We start from the raw sequence: 8227 nt of genomic DNA, 5'->3' as shown, positions 1-8227 counted from the left end.
AATGGTGAGCAAGGAGAACTCTGCAGTGAACGCCCACCACATACCGCCAAAAAAGCGGAAAACGAAATCAGCCTGGATCAAGAGGTCGCCCATAGGGCAAACTCGCCTGAGCCGCCTTCTGCCTATAATAACGCCGCTGCTGAGATCGCGTACGGCCCGGAAGTGGTAGAGATAAACATCCTTCACTCACTGAACCCATCTCAAACTCTGGCAGAGCAGTAGAAACAGGAGTATCACCCACAGGATCCGGAACAGCAGGGGCAATCTCAACAACCGGAACAGTAACAACCACAGGTGCAGTAACAACTGCTCCAGAAGTAGATGCCACCTCAACCATATCCGTGGCCTGAGACGAGATAATCGGATCCAAATCATCGTGAGACGGACTACTCACCGCAGCATTCTGCTCTGCCGCAAGCTTACTAAGAAGGGACTTAAACCTCTGGGGACGGGGTTTAACGGTACCCGAAGTCTCACCAGGACCTGAAGCAGTGGGTAAATCTTGCAGTATCTCATAGTAATTCTTCGTCGAAATGGGCCGAGCCGGATCTTTCCTCACAACAGGTCGGCGTCGGGGACGCTTGGAAACATGTCCTATAAAATCAGTATCACCGGACTGTGGCGGATCAGACGCAACACCCTGAGGCTGCTCGGAAGGAGCCGGAAGCGGGGAATCCGATGCAACACCCTTACCATGAGGTCGGGTCCGGCGCGGGCGAGAAGACTTTCCATTACGAGAGCAAAAATCAAGTGAATGGCCCAACAACTGGCAATGAGAACAATAATGGGGAACTTGCTCATAGACCACCTCCACAACCTGACTATGATCACCCCAACCCACCCAGATACGCTCCGGACGAGCCTGATGAACATCAATCTCAACACAAACTCTAGCAAAAGATCCTCTAGTCCCATCGGCGGTAATCTCATCAATCTTAACTGGATTACCTAAAATCTTAGCAATAGGAAACAAGCTCTGTTTAGCATAAAGATGCAAGGGCAAATCAATAAATCTGACCCAAACAGGAGCAATAGGAGAATCTGCCTCAAACTTGAATTCAGGAGTCCATTTCGAAAAACGAATCACTACAGACTGAATCGAAACAAGAGGCTGAGTCCAAAACCTCAAATAATCCTCCTCACAAGAAAGGGTGAGAACCATATATCCCCGAGGAAGAAAACGAACAGTATGAGAACCCAACAAACCAACACAAGACAAAGCAGATAAAATATCAGAATTAGGAGTCAAACCCCGGTTCCCAGTGATTCGCCCTACCAAAGCAAACTTAAAAGAAGCAGAGAGGGACGAAATAACCTGATCCGGGAACAAAATACCGGGAATCCCATCTCGAACAATCGGAGCTGGCACTTCTTCCATCGAGTCAACTATGTCAGCAAAACTCTGACTCGGCAAAACCGGAGACGTACGATTCAAAATATCCTTAAAAGAGACTGACGGAGGACAAGAAACCTTCGAAGAACGATCAAAAACAGCCGATGGAACAACCGAGGCAGCAATCCGCGAAGGAGGAACTGCCGGTCCAACTCGGCCGAGTGAACTCAGAGAGCCGACCGAGTTCACCGGAGAGTCACCAAACTGAGCACCACCTAATGCCGGAGAGGAGAATGCGAAGACGGAACCGGCCATACCACTACCCGAACCGGCCGGAACGATTGTGACTCGGGACGAAATCGGTGATGAACTCGAGCCAAGAACACCAAATTGGGCGTTTCCGATCTCTGAATAATTTTCCGAAATTGGCAACATGGAACGATTGCCCATCCCTTGATTAGAGCTCTGGCCAAAGGAATTGAATTTTAGAGAAGTGTCGGCGCCGGAATTGAAGCAAACGTCCGACGAAGGCGAGTTAATAGAGCTTGTAATCGTAGATCTGAAAATCCCGTCCATCGGAGACGTTATAGACATCGGTGCTGGTACCATATGAAGCGCCTTGGAGTGGGTATTACAGATCGGGACCCCGATCGAACAAACACCATCGGAAGCGGCCGGAATCGAGAAAACCGTAGGCGGCGATTCTGTGAACAGTAAATTCGCGACTTTGCCGGATGAATTGGGGAACCAAACGGACTCCGATTGACCTAAAATTTGAACACAAGGTGCGATTTGAGAAGATGATTCTAGTGGTACAAGAGTCGTAGCCGGAAAATGAGCTTTAGCCGGCGCGATCGAGCTCGCCGGAAAATGCGCAGATTTCGAGCATTCAGACGTGGAATTGGCCGAGCAAAGGTGCTCCGATTGACCTGAAATTTTTATAGTAGCCTCGTCTCGTCGAGGCGCATCTGTTGGTGTCATTGGCCGGCCGGAAACCGGCGTTAACATGGAGGCGATTTTTGGGCGATTTTTGGCTTATTTTGGGTCACTATTCACTTTAGAGAAAAAATTTTAGGGGCGAAATGGTTTAGGGTTTAGGGTTTAGGGTTTAGGGTTTTTTTTTTTTCTTTTTTTTTCTTTTTTTTTTTTTTATTAATTTTTTTTTTTTTTAGCTAAAAAGTTTATTTATTAACAAATAAAACCTAACGGAGGGGGACTAGACCAAGACCTCCGGAAAGGCTATATCACAATCATAACATAAAAACAGAAATAAAGACATACTACAACAGGGCAGCCTGAAATAAAGCACAACAAAATACAAACAAACCAGCGAGTGCCCCGGAATACATCACACAAATAGAACAAAATGGTGAGCAAGGAGAACTCTGCAGTGAACGCCCACCACATACCGCCAAAAATGCGGAAAACGAAATCAGCCTGGATCAAGAGGTCGCCCATAGGGCAAACTCGCCTGAGCCGCCTTCTGCCTATAATAACGCCGCTGCTGAGATCGCGTACGGCCCGGAAGTGGTAGAGATAAACATCCTTCACTCACTGAACCCATCTCAAACTCTGGCAGAGCAGTAGAAACAGGAGTATCACCCACAGGATCCGGAACAGCAAGGGCAATCTCAACAACCGGAACAGTAACAACCACAGGTGCAGTTACAACTGCTCCAGAAGTAGATGCCACCTCAACGATATCCGTGGCCTGAGACGAGATAATCGGATCCAAATCATCGTGAGACAGACTACTCACCGCAGCATTCTGTCTGCCGCAAGCTTACTAAGAAGGGACTTAAACCTCTGGGGACGGGGTTTAACGGTACCCGAAGTCTCACCAGGACCTGAAGCAGTGGGTAAACCAATGCACGGAGCAGAAGTAGAAACCATATAACTCCCGAGATGAATGAGGCTCCGGGCTAAAGAGACCACCGAAATATATCATCCAGAGCCACCATAACAATCGACAAGAGAGCATAAAAGTAAGAAAGCGGCGGTCAAGTAGAAGTCTGCAGTGAGCGCCAGCCGAATAACAGGAATGGTCCAAAGAAAAGCACCGACGGAAAAAGTGCTGGGACCCACCCAAATCCAAAGGAACAAAATATGAAGAGTGCAAGTGTCTGGACCAACTTGCACCGCTCAAATGTGATATAAAAAACAACCTCCAAGCACAAAAGACCTGCAAGAAAAAATATACATATATATAGATAAAGAAAGAGAACCAAAAGGAAGAAGGGGCTACAAATGGCTAAGAATATCTGGATCTGAGGTATGGAAGCCCTGAATGATCAGAACGGGCAAGGATGGAGATGTGTCTGGGTAAGGAAGGACCTAACTCTAAGGTAAACTGCCTAAGGTCATGAGCCCTAGCCGCCAAAGCATCCGCCACCGAATTACCCTCCCTGTATATGTGCGAGATATGAACCATACGCCCCCTCAAGAGAACCAAAATCCTAGACATAATGTGATCCAACCCCCAACAACACTGACGAGATCGGAGGATCTGAATAGAAATCTGGGAATCAACCTCAATCCAAAGAGGGAAAAGAGAAAGATCAGAACAAAGGATAAGACCCCTCCAGACCGCCCAGAGTTCCGCCCGGATAGTAGACCCAGCTCCAATGAACTCACTGAACGAAAGCAAGACCCGCCCAGAATGATCACGAACGACGCCACCAACCGAAGAATCCCCAGGATTCCCTCTCGAACTCCCATCCACATTAAGCTTAAAACAACCGAACGGCGGCCGAAGCCAACGAACAATCGCCGTCCGATGATATCTGTGAAAGCAAACCGAAATCCCTAGCGAACGCGCCACCTGGAAATAACCCACCCAATGCTTGGGTTTGACAGTACGCGCAGAATGGGCGAGGCGCAGGTAAGACAAGATCTGGAACTTCACCGTCTCTCCAGAAATGGAGAGCAAGCGGTGCTTCGCATCATTCCGAGCCGTCCAGAGAAACCACAAAATAATGAAAGGGAGAAACTCCCTCACATGGCCCCCTGGAGCCCAGACCAGATCCCTCTTCCACGCACTAAGGAATAACCTGAAATCCTCAGTGTCAGGGATACGAACCCCAAAGACAGCACCAAAAAAATGCCAAACAGGGCGAGCCACCGGGCTGCGAATAAACACATGCGTGAATGTCTTAGACATATCACAACACTGACAACGAGACGCTAACGCAAAGCCACGGCGCTGAAGCACCTCATCAACTGGGAGCCACTGATGCCAAAATCTCCAAAGAAAGAATGACATCGTAGGCCTCAACCAGCTACCCCAACAGGGGCGATTAATGCCAGAGATCGGGGCGCGCAAACGGATCAACTCCCAAGCGGACTTTACAGAAAAAGCACCATCGGAGCTATGAATCCAACGAGCCGAATCCAACTCTCCCAAGAGAATCGGGACCAACACAATCTGCTCCGCAAAAGAAGGAGCAACTACTGAACAAAGGAGGTCAAAATCCCAGGTTCCCTCCGAAAGAAAATGGGAAACCCGGGCACCACGATCTCCACAGACCTCAGTCTGACTGAACAGGGGAACATCCCTGAACCAACAATCATCCCAAAATGAAAGATCTCCATGGCCGACACGCCAGCGAATACCACTCTCCGCACGAGGCCTGATCTGGAGCAAACGCCGCCAAGTGGGAGAGATAAAACCACGAGAAGAGACACAAGCTGGGTGCGCCAAGAGGCAATATTTCCTCATCAAAAATTTGGCCCAGAGGGAAGATCCCTGCCTGAACCGAAACCACAGTTTTATGGAGAAGCTATCCACGAGATCTTTCAATCTGCGGAAGCCAAGACCCCCCTCTTCCACGGGGAGGCAAGCCCGAGACCAACGAGCCCAATGCCATTTCTTCTCCAAGGGCCTAGACCCCCAAAGAAAGGCATTAAAGGCTCTCTCAAGTTTCTCCATGACAGCCAACGGAGGCTGAACAACCTGAAACAAATATATGGGCATCGAGAGGAGCACGCTACGAATGAGGGTCATGCGGCTCCCCGGAGAAAGAGTACGAATCTCCCAACCCTCCAGCCGCCTCCTAACAGACTGTAAGAGGGGCTCAAAATGAGAACACGTCCTATTTCCTCGAAATAAGGGAACTCCTAGGTACTTGATCGGCAGATGCCCCTCCGCAAAGCCAGTGATACGCAAAAGTCTAGAGCGAAGGCGCTCAGAGCATCGCGGAGGAAGAATCAGGGAACTCTTGACAGCATTCACCAGCTGTCCCGAACAGTTCTCATAGTGATGCAGAAAATCTAAAAGACGCTGCATCCCACGAGACCCACCATTGGCAAAAATAATGATATCATCAGCATAGGCCAGATGGGAAATCAAAAGATCACAACTAGAACGGTACCTGAAAGCAGGATGACGCAAGTAGAGTCTGTCAAGGCCACGCGAAAGATACTCCGCCCCTAAGATGAAGAGAAGGGGGGACAATGGGTCTTCCTGCCTGAGGCCCCTGGTAGAACCGAAGAACCCCGAAAGAGAACCATTGATATTAACGGAGAAATGACAATGAGAAATACAGGCCGAGACCAACGCCACAACCTGCTCAGAGAAACCAAAATGGCGCAAAACAGCAAAAAGGAAAGGCCATTGGACCCGATCATAGGCCTTAGCCATATCCAACTTCAAAATAACATTACCACCACGAGTGGGAAGAGTGAGACTATGAGTGAGCTCCTGAGCAAGGAGGATGTTATCAGAAATCATCCGTCCCGGAACAAAACCACTCTGATTCAAAGAAATGAGTCTCTCCGCCACAGCCCGCAAACGAGAGTACAACAACTTAGAAATGATTTTGTTCGTGACATTACACAGGCTGATCGGACGGAAATCCGACCAAGCCCGAGCACCCTCGACTTTTGGGATCAAAGTAATCGTGGTGGCAGTAAAGCTCTGGGGCAGGGGAGAGCCTCGGAAAAAATCCAAAACCGCATCCAACACATCCTGATGAACGATCTCCCAGCAATGCTGGAAAAACGCCGAAGAGAAGCCATCAGGGCCTGCCACACTGTCAGGAGAAATGGAGAAAACAGTCGCACGCACCTTCTCAAGGGAGGGGGTAGCAGTAATCCCATAATTCTCCTCATCAGAAATCACCGAAGGAAACCCCGAAAAATCAGGACAATCAAGCACAAAGGGATCCCCAGTGAGTAAGTGCTGAAAAAATGAAGCACCCGACCGCTGAATCATCTCAGGAGACGTCAGGCAAACCCCATCATCCCATATGCGGAAAATCTTATTAGCCACACGCTTCTTCTTAACCATGTTATGAAAGAGTTTGGAGTTCCGCTCACCATCCTCTAGCCAGTTGCATGCAGCTTTTTGTTTCCAAAAATCCGCCTCCATGGCGGTGACACGGGCCAGATCCGCATTACGATCGGACAGGGCAGTCCAATTCGAATCAGAAGGATCGGCCTCACAAGCAAGCTCAGCGGAACGAACTGCGCTCTCAGCCTCGGTGATTTTATCAAAGATGCTACCAAAAACATCCCGATTCCACCACTTGAGGTGATTCTTAAGACGCTTCAACTTAACAAAAAGACGCGACATACCAATCAGACTGCAAGGCAAATTCCAATTAAGCCTGACAGCCTGCAAAAAACCATGATGCCGAAGCCACATACGCTGGAAGCGAAACGAGCTCGGCCCACGGGCAAAAACCGGAGCGGTAACCAAAAGCGGACAGTGGTCAGAAACAGTACGGGGGAGATGTTCAACTCGAATGGAGCTGAAATGATCACCCCAATCAACAGAAACCATAACCCTGTCCAACCGCTTCCAAACGGTCTTATTCGTCCAAGTGAACGAAGACCCCTCAAAACCAGCATCAATCAAACCAGAATCCATAATGAAAGTGTTGAACTCCTCCATGGGTAGCAACCTACCACCACGGGTGCCCAAACACTCAGACGCATCACGAACAACATTGAAATCCCCACCAACCAGCCAAGGACCCAGAACAGGCTTGACGTGAAGCAGGGAAGACCAGAGGTCCCGACGCTCAATATAATCACATCTGGCATAAACAAAAGAACAAAAAACAGATGTGGGTAAAGAAGGGGCAGAAACCTTAATGTGAAGGAACTGAGCATGATCAAGGACACACTCAGCCTGCACATCAGCAGCAAAAAACACCCAAATGTGACCAGAAAGATTCGAAATGACTCGAGAAAAACCAAGACGACGAGTCATGAATCTCTGATCTAAATCGATCATCGGCTCCAAAACAGCCAAAACCTTAACCTGTTTCTCCTTCACAAAGGCATGCAGCCTCTGCTGGGACTCCGAACCCCGAAGTCCCCGGATATTCCAGATCATGCAATTCATAAAGGGTGGGCATCAGGATCACCCTGCCGCCTCTTGGACGAATCCTCAAGATCGTCCTGCTTCCTCTTCTTCACATCAGACATACCAATGTCCGGATCAGCAGACGCAGAGTGTCTATCGAACCCCGAATCAGGATCCTCCTCAGACACCTGTCTGGCAACCAACTCACAAACAGGGGGCCCCTGTCTAACAAACAATTCCTCCACCATGGAAGAAACCTCCGGAGAACCAGGGAGGGAAGGAATAGAATGGCTACTGTGATTTTCCAAGCACATAACGGAATCACCAAACAACACAGCCACCCCATCTTTTGAAGATCCCAACTCATCCATACAATCCTCAAAAGGGATAGACTCATCCTCCTCCAGAACCTGACCATAAGACTGAGCAGGCACACCAACTGATTTCGAAGGGAGCACCTCAATAATGGAAGTACCCGAATGATCAAAACCAACACCCACAGGAGAACTCGGCGCCAAGGGCGCCTCTCCATGACAACCAACACCCTCATCCCCAAAAGGAAGAACATCATCAGGACTGTCACC

The sequence above is a fragment of the Primulina tabacum genome, unplaced genomic scaffold (assembly GCF_025594145.1).
Source record: "Primulina tabacum isolate GXHZ01 unplaced genomic scaffold, ASM2559414v2 Contig711, whole genome shotgun sequence".
In the NCBI taxonomy this organism is placed as follows: domain Eukaryota; kingdom Viridiplantae; phylum Streptophyta; class Magnoliopsida; order Lamiales; family Gesneriaceae; genus Primulina; species Primulina tabacum.
The sequence above is the reverse complement of the archived record's forward strand: the minus strand, read 5'-3'. Positions refer to the sequence as shown.